Below are 18554 nucleotides of genomic sequence, written 5' to 3'. Positions count from 1 at the left end.
CATCAAAAAATGTTTTGCATCACCTCGGTTCCGAGAGTTCCGGAGCCTGTACAGAAAATTGGAATAGAGATCAACGTAAACATCATTTCTGCCCTTTTTATTGTTCATGAATACCAAACATTGGATGTTGTACCACCATACAGCGAAACCTTCAGAGGTGGTGGTCCAGATTGCTATAGACGCCAGTACCTCTAATACCCAGTAGCACGTTCTCTTGAATCGATGCAACCTTGTATTCATCGTACCATACGATCCATAAGTTCATCAAGGCACTGTTGGTCCAGACGTCCCACTCTTCAACGGTGATTCGGCGTAGATCTCCCAAGTGGATGGTGGGTCTGATCGTCTATAAACAGCCCTTTTCAGCCTATCCCAGGCATGTTCGATAGGGTTTATTTCTGGAGAACATGCTGGCCAATCTAGTCGAGCGATGTCGTTATCCTGAAGGAAGCCATTCGCAAAATGTGCTCGATGAGGACGCGAATTGTCGTTCATGAAGACGAATGCATCGCCAATATGCTGCCGATATATTTGCACTATCGGTCGGAGGATAGCATCACGTATCGTACAGCCGTTACGGCTCCTTCCATGACCACGAGGAGGTATATCGGCATCACATGCCACCTCAAAACGTCAGAGAACATCCACCTTGCTGCACTCACTGGTTAGTGTGTTCAGCCTGACCAGGTTGCCTCCAAACACGACAATTGTCTGGTTGAAGGCATGTGCGATATTCATCGGTGAAGAGTACGTGATGCCTGATCGGTCCATTCGCCATGTTGTAGGGCCCATTCGTACCATGGACGTCGGGAGTGAAGTTGCGCATCATGTTGTCTATTGCGCACAGTTTTAGTCGTAACACGACGTCCTGCGGCTGCACGAAAAGAATTATTCAACACGGTAGCATTATGTCAGGGTTCCTCCGAGCCATAATGCGTTAATGGGTACGTAGCGCTCATCGACTGCAACATCGCTTTGGTTCACGTCGAGACGCCTACGAGCCCCCCCCCCCCCCCCTCCCCGCTGCCAAACCGCCGAGCAAGTTCTCCAAGGGACCAGCAGTAATAAATACCACCAGCACACAGCGGTTATTTGTCGATATATCACGGATCTTTGACAACTGGATCCGGTGGTACACACGAGAAACTTGGGAACAGCCTCTTCTCCTTATATTAGATTACATTATTATTCACTGTTCTTCTGTGGAGCCACACCTCAAACGCTTCTATGCTCTTCTGTTCCGGTTTTCCAAGTGTCCATGATTCACTACCATATGTTGCTGTGCTCCATATCTACATTCTCAGAAACTTCTTCCTGAAATTAAGGCCAGGAATGCCCTGTTTCACTGTAAAAGTCTGCTTTTATATCATCCCTACTTCATCCGTCACGCATTAATTTGCTTCCAGGGTAGCAGAATTCCATAACTTTGCCTGCTTCGTGATCGCCAATTTTTATGTTAAGTTTCTCACTATTCTCATTTCTGCTACGTCTCATTACATTTATCTTTTTCCTGTTTACTCTCAGCCCAAATTTTCTAATTAGATTGTTCCTTTATCATGTGATGAGACAAATCCTCCTCCTCATAGAGATCTTCAGTGTGCTCTGTTACCTACCCTGTCTCCTTATGCGTTTAACGGTTGAACTACTATTGCGCTCTTAATTTTACCAGTCTTACTTTTAATTTCTCCGAAGGTTGTTTTGGTTCTTCTACATGCTGAGTCAGTCCTTCCAACGGTCATTTTCTTTCGATTTATTAACATCTTTCCTGCAGCCATTTCGCCTCCCCTGCCCTGCATTTCTGGTTTATTTAATTCCACATGGATCTATATTGCAGAATTCCTTTCTTTCCCTGAACAATTTTGTGCTTCCTTCTTCCTCGACTAGGTAAAGCGTTTATTGTGTAATCCAAGGTTCCTTACAGTTACCTTCATTGTACCTATGTTTACGTATCGCCGGCCGGGGTGGCCGAGCGGTTCTAGGCGCTACAGTCGGGAACCGCGCGACCGCTACGGTCGCAGGTTCGAATCCTGCCTCGGCATGGATGTGTGTGATGTCCTTAGGTTAGTTAGGTTTAAGTAGTTCTAGGGGACTGATGACCTCAGAAGTTAAGTCCCATAGTGCTCAGAGCCATTGAACCATTGTTTACGTATCCAACGTCTGTGATCGTCCTTTTTAGAGATGTCCATTCGTCTTCAGCTGGACTGCCTACTCGAGTATTCCTTGTAACAGTATCCACATCCTTACCGGAATCGAAACGCGTTGCACCATTTCTCAGTAGTTCAGTATCCCACTTCCTTTTACACTCATTCTTCCTGACGATAAACTTCAGTCTACGCTTCATCAGTACTAAAGTTTGATCTGAGTCTATATCTATACCTGGGTACACCTTACAAAATCTGATTTTGAAACCAGTGTTGGGGCCAAGATGTAATCCAGATGGAATCTTCCCATGTTTCTAGTTCTTTTCCAAGTGTACCTTCTCCTCACGTGATTCTTCAACAGAGTTTTCGCTATTTTCACCTGAAATTTATTGTAGAACTCTGTTACCCTTTCTTCTCTGTTATATCCTCCAGTAACACTTTCTTCTATTCCTTCCCTACAACCGTGTTTCATCTTCTACACTGAGTTAATAATCCACATAAATTGATAAGTGATGATACTGATCCCCCATGGTACACAGGATGGGTCAGAACGCTGTTGCAGAAGCAGCGAAAAAAGCATCCCAAATTTAAAAGAACGCAAAATCCCCAAGACTGGGAAAGTTTTTCAGAAGTTGGAAAGAAGTGCTTACTTCAACGCGAGATGCCTTCGATGATATCCACAATGAAACTCTGTCTCGAAATCTGTCAGGAAACACAAAGAGATTCTGTTCATACATAAAGCACACCAGTGGCAAGACGCAATCAGTACCTTCATTTCGCCACAACAGAGGTGAAGTCACTGATGACAGTGCCACTAAAGCAAAATTATTTAACACGATTTTCCGAAACTCCTTCACCAAAGAAGACGAAGTAAATATTCCTGAATTCCAATCAAGAACAACTGCCAAGATAAGAAACCTAGAAATAGTACTTATGGGAAATAATACAGCCAAATGATCAAGATATAATTTTAACAAAAACAGAGCTCAAAAAACGGAAATGGTATATGATTGCCACAAAAAACATTTTCGATTAAAAAAATCCAACACTGCAACACTGTCATCAAACCGGAGTGCCTTTATCCAGCTGAATCTTTAGTTCTCAATAAACCAGGAGAAAATGAAACGTTGGAGAAAAAAGATAAGAAGGTGCTACGGAGAATAGTCAGTCCAAGAAAAGTTGGGAGCCCGTTGACCAGAAAAAGAACCAAAGAAATCTGCACTCAGACTAAAAGCTATTTGGTGCTCTAAGGAAAAGTAAGCTTCCATTCTGTGGTCATTTAGTTCGAATGAACCCGGAAAGACTGAAAATGTCTATTTCGACAAAAATTTGTTGGTTTAGTGAAGTAGAAAATGACAGAAGAAATTAACGTTGTGAAAGCAGAAATTCTAGAAAGACGTACTTTTCGGAACGCAACTCTCGCTGAGCAGTCGTTGAGAAGACACTGCTGGTTGCCTCATAGTTCATCAATGCGGCCACGTGCACTGTCTCTGCAGTCGTCATTCACTGCTGTCATCTGTGGCCCTTGGTACACCACAGTTGCATCGGCACCAGTTTTGGGTAATGCCATTATGCCATGCACGGTACACCTTAATCTCGGCAGAACGCGAACTGTTTACAGAATCAGCCGTTTCGGTAATGTTTCCACACTTGGTCAATGATCAAGGTCATTTGTACGTTAGATGAATCGCTGTGCTTCCGCAATACGATAACGCCATCACTATTTGCCGCATTGCCTGGACACGCTTCATATAACCTCCGAGACTAATAGTGCCACATGCCGTCTGTGACTGGTTATTTCACACTGACGTCCAACATTTGCGGCGGTCACCTTAACGTGATTGAACCATTTGTATGCGAGAAACTTACATGCGAGGAACCCAGATTGATAACTGGTAATAAGTGTATATGCAGCTCCAACAATGTATAGTCATAAAAGACCATAAGCTCAGTTTATTTACTATTTCATTAGGTTTACATCTAATGTTAATGGTGACTAGTTTCGAAAGCTTAACGTTCACTTTGAGTCCATTAGCTACATCAAAAAGTATAATATTGTATATTCCAGCAGCTCAGATATGGCCATCGCCCACGTTTTTATGTGGGAGTACTAGCAGTGAAAGGCATGTAAAGCGTGTGTAGGAGACGCAAAAAACATTGCAGTAGTAGTCATAATGCAGTAACGGAGCGATTTATCCGACGTCCAAAAGGTCATAATCATCATCATTACGGTCAAGTTAGGACGCTTTACCGAAAGGCTATGTTTGCAAACTATTGACGTGCCCGCGTGGTTAAAATATCCAAAACCGGCGTCGAGGCACTTTGGTGCACCATGGGCATAGATAATGGGTGAACGACGGCTGCGGATATGTATATGGCCGAACAGACGTGCAACTGCTGAGCAACTTACCGCCCCGATGAACCAACAGCGTTACCAACAGTGGTTCCTCAAAGACCATTCAGTGAACGTTGCTGCATTTGGGGCTCTGCAACAGGCGCGTGGTTCATGCTACTATTCGTCAGCGCCAAAGCCGGGAATTTAGACGCCAATACCGCACCTGGACGTCCACTGAAAGGCGGTGATTGGCCTTTTTAGATGAATCACGTTTTATGCTCCATTGGAAAAATGACCGTGGGCTTGTAAGGGGTGAAACGTCTGGAAACAAACACGTTACAACAATCATCAGAACGGACCAGGCCGGAGGGTATTCCCTAGGTGATCTCATCATACTGGAATGCATAATAGACCACCACAAGTATGCATCGATCCTTGGAGACGCCTACATGCAATATTTTTTCTCGCCACGATGGCAGCAAGACAGTCCAACATGCCACACAGCTTGCAGCATACGTCCGTGCTTTGAAGAGCACCAGGATGAGTTTAGCGTACTCCCCTGGTCACCAAATTCCCTGGATTTAAACGCAGTCGAGGATTTGTTTGTGGCATGTATACCCAACCGATAAACCTAGCGCAGCAGGTCACAACACAAGAGACAGGATGGCCGAAACATCCCTTTTGGTAACTCCCAGAAACCTCATTTATTCTCCTCCTGCAGGCCTCGCAGTGGTCCGTGGAGCAAAATGTAGTTATTTAGACTCCTGACAGATGGTCACATAAAGAAGACGAGACAGTGTAATAAAACTATAAAATACTAAATTTTAGAAAACAGATGTAGTTAATCAAAATGTAGTAAGGATAAATTACAGTAGTGTAATACATCAGTTATGTAATTCCCGCCTCTTTAATGTTTGACTGTAACACAATGTCAATGGAACGTTCAAAAGTTTTTCCGATGATAAATATGTTTTGACAGTAACATGATTCCAATGGTCCACTCAGACATAAAACATAGCGAGTAGAACAATGACTCTGCAGTCACCAGGCCGCCACTCTTTGTGAATGTCCCTGCTGCTGTCGTCAGAATATTTTAAAGCTGTGACTGAATTTTTATTATTTTAACCAAATATGTATGACACCCTTCCCCCATGAACCATGGACCTTGCCGTTGGTGGGGAGGCTTGCGTGCCTCAGCGATACAGATGGCCGTACCTTAGGTGTAACCACAACGGAGGGGTATCTGTTGAGAGGCCAGACAAACATGTGGTTCCTGATGAGGGGCAGCAGCCTTTTCAGTAGTTGCAGGGGCAACAGTCTGGATGATTGACTGATCTGGCCTTGTAACATTAACCAAAACGGCCTTGCTGTGCTGGTACTGCGAACGGCTGAAAGCAAGGGGAAACTACAGCCGTAATTTTTCCCGAGGACATGCAGCTTTACTGTATGATTAAATGATGATGGCGTCCTCTTGGGTAAAATATTCCGGAGGTAAAATAGTCCCCCATTCGGATCTCCGGGCGGGGACTACTCAAGAGGACGTCGTTATCAGGAGAAAGAAAACTGGCATTCTACGGATCGGAGCGTGGAATGTCAGATCCCTTAATCGGGCAGGTAGGTTAGAAAATTTAAAAAGGGAAATGGAGAGGTTAAAGTTAGATATAGTGGGAATTAGTGAAGTTCGGTGGCAGGAGGAACAAGACTTTTGGTCAGGTGATTACAGGGTTATAAATACAAAATCAAATAGGGGTAATGCAGGAGTAGGTTTAATAATGAATAAAAAAATAGGAGTGCGGGTTAGCTACTACAAACAGCATAGTGAACGCATTATTGTGGCCAAGATAGATTGGTTCAAATGGCTCTGAGCACTATGGGACTCAACTGCCGAGGTCATTAGTCCCCTAGAACTTAGAACTAGTTAAACCTAACTAACCTAAGGACATCACAAACATCCATGCCCGAGGCAGGATTCGAACCTGCGACCGTAGCGGTCTTGCGGTTCCAGACTGCAGCGCCTTTAACCGCACGGCCACTTCGGCCGGCCGGCCAAGATAGACACAAAGCCCATGCCTACTACAGTAGTACAAGTTTATATGCCAACTAGCTCTGCAGATGATGAAGAAATTGATGAAATGTATGACGAGATAAAAGAAATTATTCAGGTAGTGAAGGGAGACGAAAATTTAATAGTCATGGGTGACTGGAATTCGTCAGTAGGAAAAGGGAGAGAAGGAAACATAGTAGGTGAATATGGATTGGGGGGAAGAAATGAAAGAGGAAACCGCCTTGTAGAATTTTGCACAGAGCATAACTTAATCATAGCTAACACTTGATTCAAGAATCATAACAGAAGGTTGTACACCTGGAAGAATCCTGGAGATACTAAAAGGTATCAGATGGATTATATAATGGTAAGACAGAGATTTAGGAACCAGGTTTTAAATTGTAAGACATTTCCAGGGGCAGATGTGGATTCTGACCACAATCTATTGGTTATGAACTGCAGATTGAAACTGAAGAAACTGCAAAAAGGTGGGAATTTAAGGAGATGGGACCTGGATAAACTGAAAAAACCAGAGGTTGTAGAGAGTTTCAGGGAGAGCATAAGGGAACAATTGACAGGAATGGGAGAAAGAAATACAGTAGAAGAAGAATGGGTAGCTCTGAGGGATGAAGTAGTGAAGGCAGCAGAGGATCAAGTAGGTAATAAGACGAGGGATAATAGAAATCCTTGGGTAACAGAAGAAATATTGAATTTAATTGATGAAAGGAGAAAATATAAAAATGCAGTAAATGAAGCAGGCAAAAGGGAATACAAACGTCTCAAAAATGAGATCGACAGAAAGTGCAGAATGGCTAAGCAGGGATGGTTAGAGGACAAATGTAAGGATGTAGAGGCTTGTCTCACTAGGGGTAAGATAGATACTGCCTACAGGAAAATTAAAGAGACCTTTGGAGAGAAGAGAACCACGTGTATGAATATCAAGAGCTCAGATGGCAACCCAGTTCTAAGCAAAGATGGGAAGGCAGAAAGGTGGAAGGAGTATATAGAGGGTTTATACAAGGGCGATGTACTTGAGGACAGTATTATGGAAATGGAAGAGGATGTAGATGAAGATGAAATGGGAGATAAGATACTGCGTGAAGAGTTTGACAGAGCACTGAAAGACCTGAGTCGAAACAAGGCCCCGGGAGTAGACAACATTCCATTAGAACTACTGATGGCCTTGGGAGAGCCAGTCATGACAAAACTCTACCATCTGGTGAGCAAGATGTATGAGACAGGCGAAATACCCACAGACTTCAAGAAGAATATAATAATTCCAATCCCAAAGAAAGCAGGTGTTGACAGATGTGAAAATTACCGAACTATCAGTTTAATAAGTCACAGCTGCAAAATACTAACGCGAATTCTTTACAGACGAATGGAAAAACTGGTAGAAGCGGACCTCGGGGAAGATCAGTTTGGATTCCGTAGAAATGTTGGAACACGTGAGACAATACTAACCTTACGACTTATCTTAGAAGAAAGATTAAGGAAAGGCAAACCTACGTTTCTAGCATTTGTAGACTTAGAGAAAGCTTTTGACAACGTTAACTGGAATACTCTCTTTCAAATTCTGAAGGTGGCAGGGGTAAAATACAGGGAGCGAAAGGCTATTTACAATTTGTACAGAAACCAGATGGCAGTTATAAAAGTCGAGGGGCATGAAAGGGAAGCAGTGGTTGGGAAGGGAGTGAGACAGGGTTGTAGCCTCTCCCCGATGTTATTCAATCAGTATATTGAGCAAGCAGTAAAGGAAACAAAAGAAAAATTCGGAGTAGGTATTAAAATTCATGGAGAAGAAGTAAAAACTTTGAGGTTCGCCGATGACATTGTAATTCTGTCAGAGACAGCAAAGGACTTGGAAGAGCAGTTGAACGGAATGGACAGTGTCTTGAAAGGAGGATATAAGATGAACATCAACAAAAACAAAACGAGGATAATGGAATGTAGTCAAATTAAATCGGGTGATGCTGAGGGGATTAGATTAGGAAATGAGACACTTAAAGTAGTAAAGGAGTTTTGCTATTTAGGGAGCAAAATAACTGATGATGGTCGAAGTAGAGAGGATATAAAATGTAGACTGGCAATGGCAAGGAAATCGTTTCTGAAGAAGAGAAATTTGTTAACATCGAGTATAGATTTAAGTGTCAGGAAGTCGTTTCTGAAAGTATTTGTATGGAGTGTAGCCATGTATGGAAGTGAAACATGGACGATAAACAGTTTGGACAAGAAGAGAATAGAAGCTTTCGAAATGTGGTGCTACAGAAGAATGCTGAAGATAAGGTGGGTAGATCACGTAACTAATGAGGAGGTATTGAATAGGATTGGGGAGAAGAGAAGTTTGTTGCTCAACTTGACTAGAAGAAGGGATCGGTTGGTAGGACATGTTTTGAGGCATCAAGGGATCACAAATTTAGCATTGGAGGGCAGTGTGGAGGGTAAAAATCGTAGAGGGAGACCAAGAGATCAATACACTAAGCAGATTCAGAAGGATGTAGGTTGCAGTAGGTACTGGGGGATGAAGAAGCTTGCACAGGATAGAGTAGCATGGAGAGCTGCATCAAACCAGTCTCAGGACTGAAGACCACAACAACAACAACATGTATGACACCATATTTATGCAGTTAGAACGAGCATAGAACAGTCAAAATAATAATTCTAAAGTTGTAAATGCAGCAACTACTGATGTATTTTAACATTCTGTATTTTATATTTTTTATTAATATCGTGTTTTCAGATTTATTTAATGGTTGTAAAATAAACACAAGCGTTTGAAACTAGTCACTATTAAAATTTTTATGTAACTTTGATGGAAACCTAAATTAATAATAAACTACTAATTGACATTCGAATTACAGAGGAAGATGCGTGACAATGTCCAAAAGCGATATCTTTCATTTATTTAATAGGAATGTTAATATCGAACGACGTGTGTGTAAAAATAGTTGTGTATGTGATATGGAGTGTCCACGTAGGACGTATCGTAAAGCTGGTGGCAGACTTCGTTTCATTGGCAGGATCCTGGGAAAATGCAGTCAGTCTACCAACGAGACTGCTACGAACACAGTTATGCGTCTACCTTAAAATACTGCTCAAATATCCGGCCACACTAAATAGGACTAGCGGAGGATGTAACAAGTGTTCAAACAATACACCACGAATGGTCATATTCTTCCTTTCTCTTATGGGACAGCGCGACGCTATCGTTGACACACCTGTATTGGCAGACGCTTTATTGTTACAGCATCTAAGGCTGGTGTAGTTCACCTAAGTTTTCTACTAAAAAATTCCTCACATTTGCATTAGTGACAATTCAAAGACAAAGCCTAGCGACATAAGAGAATTCCACGGACTTCATTCATGTGTATCTCTAACAGCACAGCAGCAAGACGACAATGAGTAACGTGGTTTGAACCGAAATTTTGTTTAACTGCAGCGCTACTTAATGTAATTTTGTTTGTAGCACCACCTTGCTTTATTTAGGTTATCTCCTTGGGACACGAAATTCACCCCCACAATCTCTGCAGTACAGACAGCGTCTTGTGCGGCGTGGCAAGACTGCTGCGCCTTCATTATACCGCCATTCGAAGCGAACGTAACGAAGAGCAAACCCAAGTGTCGGCCGTCGCTGCTTCGTTACGACCGACGCAGCGAGCGCTAGACACTGGCGATGAGATCTTTCTGCATTTCCCGGCTTGCCAGGAAATCGCACAGCCTTCTGGAAGGCCACGCACTGGAGAGTAATCACTGCCTATAGATTGCTCTGAAGTCCTTTATTTACAGCCAATACTAATTATTCTGTAGTCATGAAAGAGTCAGAAAAGTACACGTCAGTCTAGACAAAATGTTCGACAACGTAAAATGGTCACTGAAATTCTTAGTAAAATAGGTGTACACTGAAGAGAAAGACTGGTATGTAATATACAGTGTCATACTGTTAAATTGTTCATCCGAGATATTTCACCGTTTAATGTACAGTAATTCTGTTTTCAGCCAAATAAATTGTGAAAGAGTTATTACTAAATGACTTACAGTGTCTTTCCGCAGATACATTAGTCACAAAGAAATCGGTACCAACTTCGCTTTTCACATTATTATTTTTGACACAGTCGCTTTGTTATGCTACTATCAAAAGTGGTTTCGGTCTGCAGGATAGCAGATAACATGAAAACATGAATGTATCATAACTTGCCACACAGGAGTAGTAAATATGTGGAATATGGCTACTACAAAATACCAAGCTGTGAATGTGATAAAAACTATATCGGCCACACAGGCAGGTCATTTGACTTGAGATTCAAAGAATACATCTACGCCAACAGTAAAACAGCATTAGGTTTACATATGCAAAAGGATGGACATGATATTCGTAGCACTGATCAAAAGCTAAAAATTTTACATACTACTGAAAATAGTATACGGTTAGATATATTAGAAGAACTAGAAACTTATGTCATGAAATGCAGTGAACCGGATGAACTCCTTACTGAACAAAATGAGTTTGTAACTAATGTACAATTTAATTTTTATGATGATTTACTTATCTGAGGTAGTTGCTGCTATCTGCATAGATTCTCCAGCTAATCATAAACCTCCTTATGGACGAGTGCAGCATTGTTCTGTCTGGCCGCGTCTGCCCTTCTAACATCTACTCAGCCCACGTAAACATCTCGCGACCGGAAAAAGTGTGCCAGCGATCTGCAACAATGAATTGCCCTGGTCGTCCATTCCATGTCTCACAAGCTTACGTGCAATGGTGTAAAAATCTACCAATCTGAAGTGTAGCTCCACATGCCACCGACAAGCGTACCGCAACAATTGCTACTCGGTCTATTTTATTGTCAAGAACTCACTTTGTTTTAAACTGGTTTACTGTTTTACCTACCGGTATATACTTTCATAGTTGATGAATATATGACTAAAATATTATTGTAATAATTGTGATTTTTGTGGTTTTTACGTTTACCGAGCCATGTGGCGCCGTGGTTAACACACTGGACTTGCATTCTGGAGGACGACGGTTCAAACCTGCTTTAGGTTTTCCATGATTTCCCTAAATCGCTTCAGGCAAATTCCAGGATGGTTCCTTTGAAAGGGCACGGCCGACTTCTTTTCCCTTGTATCCCTAATCCTATGGCAGCGATGATCGTACTGTTTGATCCCCTCTCCCGAATCAGCCAACAGACGCGCGCTTCTGGCACAAAAAGTAGATAAGCAAAACTACAGTTAGAGAATACCCCCCCCCCCCTCATGGTATGAACCATATGCGTAACAGTAGCACTTTACTAAGCTCACGAGTCGACATAGTGAAAATAATTACACTTGTTTCAGGTTTTAATGTAAGCTTTTCTGTTCTCTGTTGTAGCATCTGAAGATAGCCTTCGAAGACCGAAACCGGTTATGAACGTTAGAAAAGCGATTGTGTCAAAAATAAAAAAAATAATACCTTACAATAATCCAGACACCGTCTCCTCAAAGGAAATGTCGTTTTTCCCAAATTAATCTCTGCTGCTAATACAGTAACCCTAAGAGAGACGAATTCAATGCCCGCATCTCGTGGTCGTGCGGTAGCGTTCTCGCTTCCCACGCACGGGTTCCCGGGTTCGATTCCCGGCGGGGTCAGGGATTTTCTCTGCCTCGTGATGGCTGGGTGTTGTGTGATGTCCTTAGGTTAGTTAGGTTTAAGTAGTTCTAAGTTCTCGGGGACTGATGACCATAGATGTTAAGTCCCATAGTGCTCAGAGCCATTTGAACCATTTGAACGAATTCAATATCGTGTCTGTCTTTAAAATCTGATTAGCAATTTCGGAGAAATTACAGTATTTCAAACTTAGCATTTATATGTTCTAAACATGAAACTGACTACTTAATAATACGAAAGTTTGTGTTGTTATACGGAATTGTCACATCAGGTTGATGGGGCCGCTCCATCTGAGAGTGATCACTGAGGAAAGTGGAACAGGGGAGAAAAGTTTTAAATTAAACTTATATTAATCACAAGCGACTACGTGTGGTTGGACCGAAACATCAACATTAACCCAAAGACGTGAATCTTTCTTTACCAGTTAACTACGGTAACAGTCCTGTTCTTGAGTTTGTCAGAATATTGAAAGAAAGGTGCACGTCAAAAATTGAATCAATATGTAAACCAGGGAACTGAGCGATATAGATGGTTAAATAACAACTTCATGTCGTCAGTTAATGATAAGGTACAGACACTCGAAGGTGGAGATTAGGAGAGATCCGACTACTTTACTGGATAAAATATGGTTTGGCAAGCCTGAAGACAAGCAATAGGAAAACACGCAGCGCTCAGGCGGGAATTATCTTGCTCAAATGTAAGCTCAGGATGGCTTGCCATGAAGGGCAACAAAGCGGGGCGTAGAATATCGTCGACGTACCGCAGTGCCGTAAGGGTGCCACGGATGATACTCTAAAGGGTCCTGTAGCGGAAAGAAATAGCACCGCTCACCAACACTGCTGATTGTCGGGCCTTATGGCGGGTGACAGTCAAATTGGTATCCCACGACCGTCTGGGACGTTTCGAGACACGTCTTCCCTGGTAATCGGGGCTCCATTCGAAGGGGGGCTCATCACTGAAGAAAATTCTATTCAGTCAATGAGATTCCAGCTGAACATTCTATGGTCTACCTTTGTCTCGGGCAGCAGTAGAGCAACCTCTAGTGTGGTTCCATGCTGTCGTGGATACAGACGGTTTTCCTCTGAGTAATGTTTCTAACCTGGAACGTTAACATAATAATTAATTTAAACATGCTACCCTCTGATGGGGCAATTAAATAACTAATAAACTACCGATAGAAATGTTTTTTTTTCCGTGAGTGCTTACAAATGTTTCGATGAAGTTTCGTTGTCCAACTATTACTTGTTTTCCATTGGGATAACTTGGTAGCGAAGGTTAATTATAGCCACCCTGAATTTTCTTAATTGACTACGAAATCACCAACTTTCACCCTGTATGTCAGTGTACGAAATCACCAACTATTGCATAGATAGCAATCGGTTTCATGTTTAGACCAAATAAATTCTAACTTCTAAACACAGTACTTACTCCGATTTTCAAGGTCATATCTTTTAGCATTACGGTACTAGCAGCGTATATTACTCCAGTTACATCAGAAAAAGCGAAACTGGTAATGATATCTGTATCATTACTATAACTAACGAAACAGAAGAGTATTCACTTCTTTTAATGAGGTTTTCTCATAATTCTGGTGAGTGAAAACAGAATTACGATATCATAACTTTTCCGGGAACTAGGCTGTATCACTCCATATAGAACAACTAAAAGGAAACAAACATAATCGAAAACCTTCAGATTAAAAAGAGCTTAAGACCGTTAGATGATGATCAATTTGGCTTTAGGAAAGACATAGATACCATAGAGGCAGTACTGACGTTGCGGTTTCTACTGGAAGCAAGGCTCAAGAAAATTCGACACCCGCTCAAAGTATTCTTCGACCTAGAAAAAGCGATCGGCAGTCGAAAACTGTGAAAGTTGTCCCGAATTCTGAGAAAAGTAGGGGTAAACTGTAGGGAAAGCGGGTGAAACACAGTATTTAGAAGTAATAGCAGGGAACAGTAAGACCGAAAACTCCGACCTCAATTAAAAAGGTATAAGACAGGGATGCAGTCTTTCACCCCTACCGTTCAGTCTATACACCGAATAACCAATGACGAAAATAAAAGAAAGGGTGAAGATCGGGATTAAAATTCAGTTTGAAAAGATACCTATGATAAAAGTGGCTTATGACATTGCTATCCTCAGTGAAAATTAAGAATTACAGTATCTGTTGACTGGACTGGTCCAATGAGTACAGAATACGGACTGAGAGTAAACCGGAAAAGACAAAAGTAGTGAGATGTAGCAGAAATGAGAATGGGGAGAAACTTAACATCAAAACTGCTGATCACAAAGTAGGCGATGTCAAGGAATTCTGTTACCTTGGAAGCAGAATAACGATTGATGGACGAATGAAGGAGGACATGAAAAGCACACTGTCAGAGGCAAAGAGTGCATTCCTGGCCAAGAGAAGTCTGCTGGTATCAAACGTAGACCTTCATTTGAGAAAGAAACTTCTAAATATGTACATCTGGAGCACAATATTGTGCGGGAGGGAATCGTGAACACTGGCAAACCCGGGACAAATGTGAATGCAGCGTTTCAGATTTGGTACTGCATAAGAATTTTGAGACCTAGGTGGACTGGCAAAACAAACAATGAAAAGGCGCTCCGTAAAATCGGCGAATAAAGTAGCGTCAGGAAAACACTGGCAAGAAGAATGAAAGGGAATACAACATATTGTTATGACATCAGGAAATAACCTCCATGCTATCCAGCTGTGGAGGGTAAAACCCGTTGTCGAAAGCGGAGATTGGAATACAGTAACTGAGGACGTAGGTTGCAGGTGCTACTCTGAGGTTAAGGGATTAGCACGGGATAAGAATTCGTGGTGGGCTGCATCAGACCTGTCTGAGGACTGAAAAACATAAAAAAAGATACAAACGTATTTGAAATGTGAACTTCACTTTACTGTAAAGTCCTCCCCCGGCTGGTCTCAGCGATGACGTTAATCCTGATACTGGTCATGAGTTATCACATCAGCAGAGTTTCTCATTGATCATGTGGTCACCGTCTCATTCGCTCACATGTTCTTCTAAAGAAGTTGAAGTATATGGCTACGTTACCTCAGGACTCATTCTGCCTGGGGTCACGTCGGGAGGAGTTGGCGCGATAGAAGAACTGGAACAGAAGTTGTGCAGTCTTGTCAAGATGGTACGAAATGTATGGAAGAATTCTTATCTCACTACACAAAGGAATGCCGCATTGTGCGCAAACACGACGTCGCCACGTTGAACACTACATTTAATAGGTACGAGAGTGCATTAAATGGTGGCAAGTGATGAAGTAATATCGTATTACTTGTTAATGTAGCCATGCATGTAATCGGTAGTTCTAAGTTATAGGGGACTGATGACCTCAGAAATTAAGTCTCATATTTCTCAGAGCCATTTGAACCATTTTGGAACCGTAAGATGCAGAGTGCAAAGTGCTTCTGTTTATGTAGGTGTGCTAAGTAAATTTAGCAGGTTTCAGCGACAATAAGCAAAGCTTAATGAGCGAAGCGCCAACCGAGCTAGTAAACATCAGCCTTCCGACTGCTATAAGCATCTGCATCAGTCGGGTTACGAGGCTCATAAGGGACTGGTCCAGTCTGACATGTCGAAATCTACTCTGAAATTTTTCATACAGGAAGAAAACATCGAAACAAATGCACTGTCAAAATGGACAAAGACAGAAACTGTTAGCAACCACTGCTAATTATTATGGATATTGCAGAGTAGAGCGAACAGTGACTCCGAACTGTCTCAGAGAAACTACCAGAGGAAACAGAAATTCCCTTTACAAATCACGAACTCGTTGTGCTGTCTTATCTGTTTGCCGATGTGCCGTCAATCATCAAGGATATGTGCACCCCATGATGTGCACGTGCCGACTGCTACAGCTACGGCAGATGTGTACATTTCTCCAACGGCCTGGCGAGCTACAAATTTGACAAACTTCAATATTTTTTTCAAAAACATACTTTCAGTGTTTCTTAGCTGCCATGGTTTTGACATAGCGTTTCTTTCGGTGTATTCTTCTTCCATAAACAATTTCAAGGCTGGTTTCTAAATGTCAGATAGGACCATTCACTTGTGAGAGGCACATGGATGCTAAGTGTTCTCAAATACTGAATTAAGAACTCTTGTTCAACGTATTTAAACATATCAAACCGGTAGTCCTCGTAAATGCTTCCTGAGTGTTTATATTCCCAAAAATCATTAATGGTATACTGCATGGAAAAGGGATTCACTAGTCACTGAATTAAAATCATGACCCAAGTGAATGTAAGTTCATTATAGTCCGTCTCAAGGTGCCGTTGTCAGTCAGTGACATTAATATGGATCTTCACTAAGCACACAGCAAAAGTGGCATCTAATTAAAACAAAAGAATGAGATACATCTAGCGTTTCTTAACTATGCAAAATTTCGGAACAGATTCATGGTCCAGAATTAATTACCATCCTAAGAAATCCATAAAAAACATGCAACTTGTCCTGCTCGCCTGGTCGTGGATGGGCCTACATGAATTTAATAAAAACAAACTAAACCCCTCCCGACCAGGCCATGAAGGCTCAACGGCACTGGGCGGCCGCTCTGTCACCCTCAGTTCGTAGGCATCACTAGATGCGGATATGAAGGGGTATGTGGTCAGCACACCGCTCTCCCAGCCATACGTGAGTTGCCGAGACCGGAGCAGCTAATTATCAATCAAATAGCTCCTCAGTTTACCTGACAAGGGCTGAGTGCACCTCGCCTGCCAACAGCGCTCGGCAGACCGGATGGTCACCCATCAAAGTACTAGCCCAGCCCGACAGCTCTTAACTTCAGTGATCTGACGGGAACCGGTGTTACTACTGCGGTAAGGCCGTTGGCACATGAATTTAATAAAGATGCTCCCAGATAATCTCAACGTAAACGTTGTGTAAGAATGGAGGCTGCAGACGGTACAAGTAGCTGCCACTACTACTACTCAGGCAACACACAGGCTGCCTCTCGAAAGTTCCGCTCGCTGCTACATCCTGTCCTGTTAGTCTGAAGGGCCTTCTGCCTCAACATTGAACATCTCTGCTCAGAGCAGAGTCGGCGCCACAAACATAATCGTCAAATGAAAAAGGTTCGGCAAACTCTGGCCAATGACGTAACTGCTAAGGTGCGGTCTGTTCACCCACCAAGAACTCAGCGAAAAATGTTGTCCAATCGTCCGTCTTCACACCGACTTCATTTCTAGGGCACTCTGTGTTACGTTCCTGCAATGCATAATAAAATTAAGGGATCACTTTTTCGTAACCCCTTACCTGTCTGTCATTCCTATGCATAAGTTTTAAATTTGGCTGAAAGATCCCTGCATCCCACCTCTACAGTGGTGCAAAAGCGAGACGCTCTCAGTTGTCACCCTCGACGAAAATAAAAGAAAAAGCAGCTCAGAAGTTAATGTGAGGGTAAGGAGGGTTAACGATGTTACATTGGCTCTAAATTCCACAACAATTCTGTCCAACCCCAGCACACACATGTCATACAATGGGCAGACCGTCACACTCCCTCTTAACCACCTTTCGTACCTCATTTAAACGCCTCTGCTATTGAAGGTTAGAAACGTGACACCCAGAGTTGAAGTCACACGGTTTTCTTAAGAGGATGATGATGATGTTTGGTTTGTGGGGTGCTCAACTGGGCTGTTATCAGCGCCCGTACAAATTACCAACATTTGCTCAGTCCAATACCGCCACGTGTATGATTGATGATGAAATGACGAGGACAACAGAAACACCCTGTCATCTCGAGGCAGGTGAAAATCCCTGACCCCGCCGGGAATCGAACCCGGAACCCCGTGCTCGGGAAGCGAGAGCGCGACCGGTTTTCCTAAGGGAGGCTGAGAAAAACATTTCAGGCACATCACCGCTCAAAATTGACATGAAAACGCCTCTTGGGAACGTAATGAAACCTCCTCTTTGCTTGGATCGTCTGATTCTCACATATTTCGCTGTCGGGGACGACAGTCCGCATAGCGATGAACAGCATGTTGGAGACTGCTGCCAACGCCTGCAGCCACATTGAACGTGATCTGATATCTTTGAAGTGCTGCGCGATCGCAATTTTTGCTCTGTTGTACAACTTGGAATCGCTAGGAACTGTTAAAAAGCATTCGACGAAATAAGGACGTGATCCGAAAAAGCAATGGATTCACATGCTTTTTCGTTCCTTGTGTTTCGCACCCTCCCTTGCGTGATCATGTGAAAGGGGGGAGGGGGAGGGGATGGAAGCAACATTAAGATGTGCTTGAATAGAACGGGAAAGGATCCCTCTAAGAACTCACCCCCCCACCACCCCACCACCCCACCACCCCCCGCACTGTTCGGCAATAACCTGGGTGCCACCCACGCAGCTCAGTATATCACCTTACAAATG

General features: G+C 42.8%; 1 pseudogene; it reads right to left on the bottom strand.

The window, feature by feature from the left end:
- Positions 1 to 16903: 16903 nt before the first annotated feature.
- On the bottom strand, positions 16904 to 17021 carry LOC126263816 (5S ribosomal RNA; annotated as a pseudogene).
- Positions 17022 to 18554: the final 1533 nt, after the last annotated feature.

This window comes from Schistocerca nitens, chromosome 6 (genome assembly GCF_023898315.1).
Source record: "Schistocerca nitens isolate TAMUIC-IGC-003100 chromosome 6, iqSchNite1.1, whole genome shotgun sequence".
NCBI classification, from domain to species: domain Eukaryota; kingdom Metazoa; phylum Arthropoda; class Insecta; order Orthoptera; family Acrididae; genus Schistocerca; species Schistocerca nitens.
Note: the sequence above shows the minus strand (reverse complement) of the source record. Positions and strands in the feature narration are given on the sequence as shown.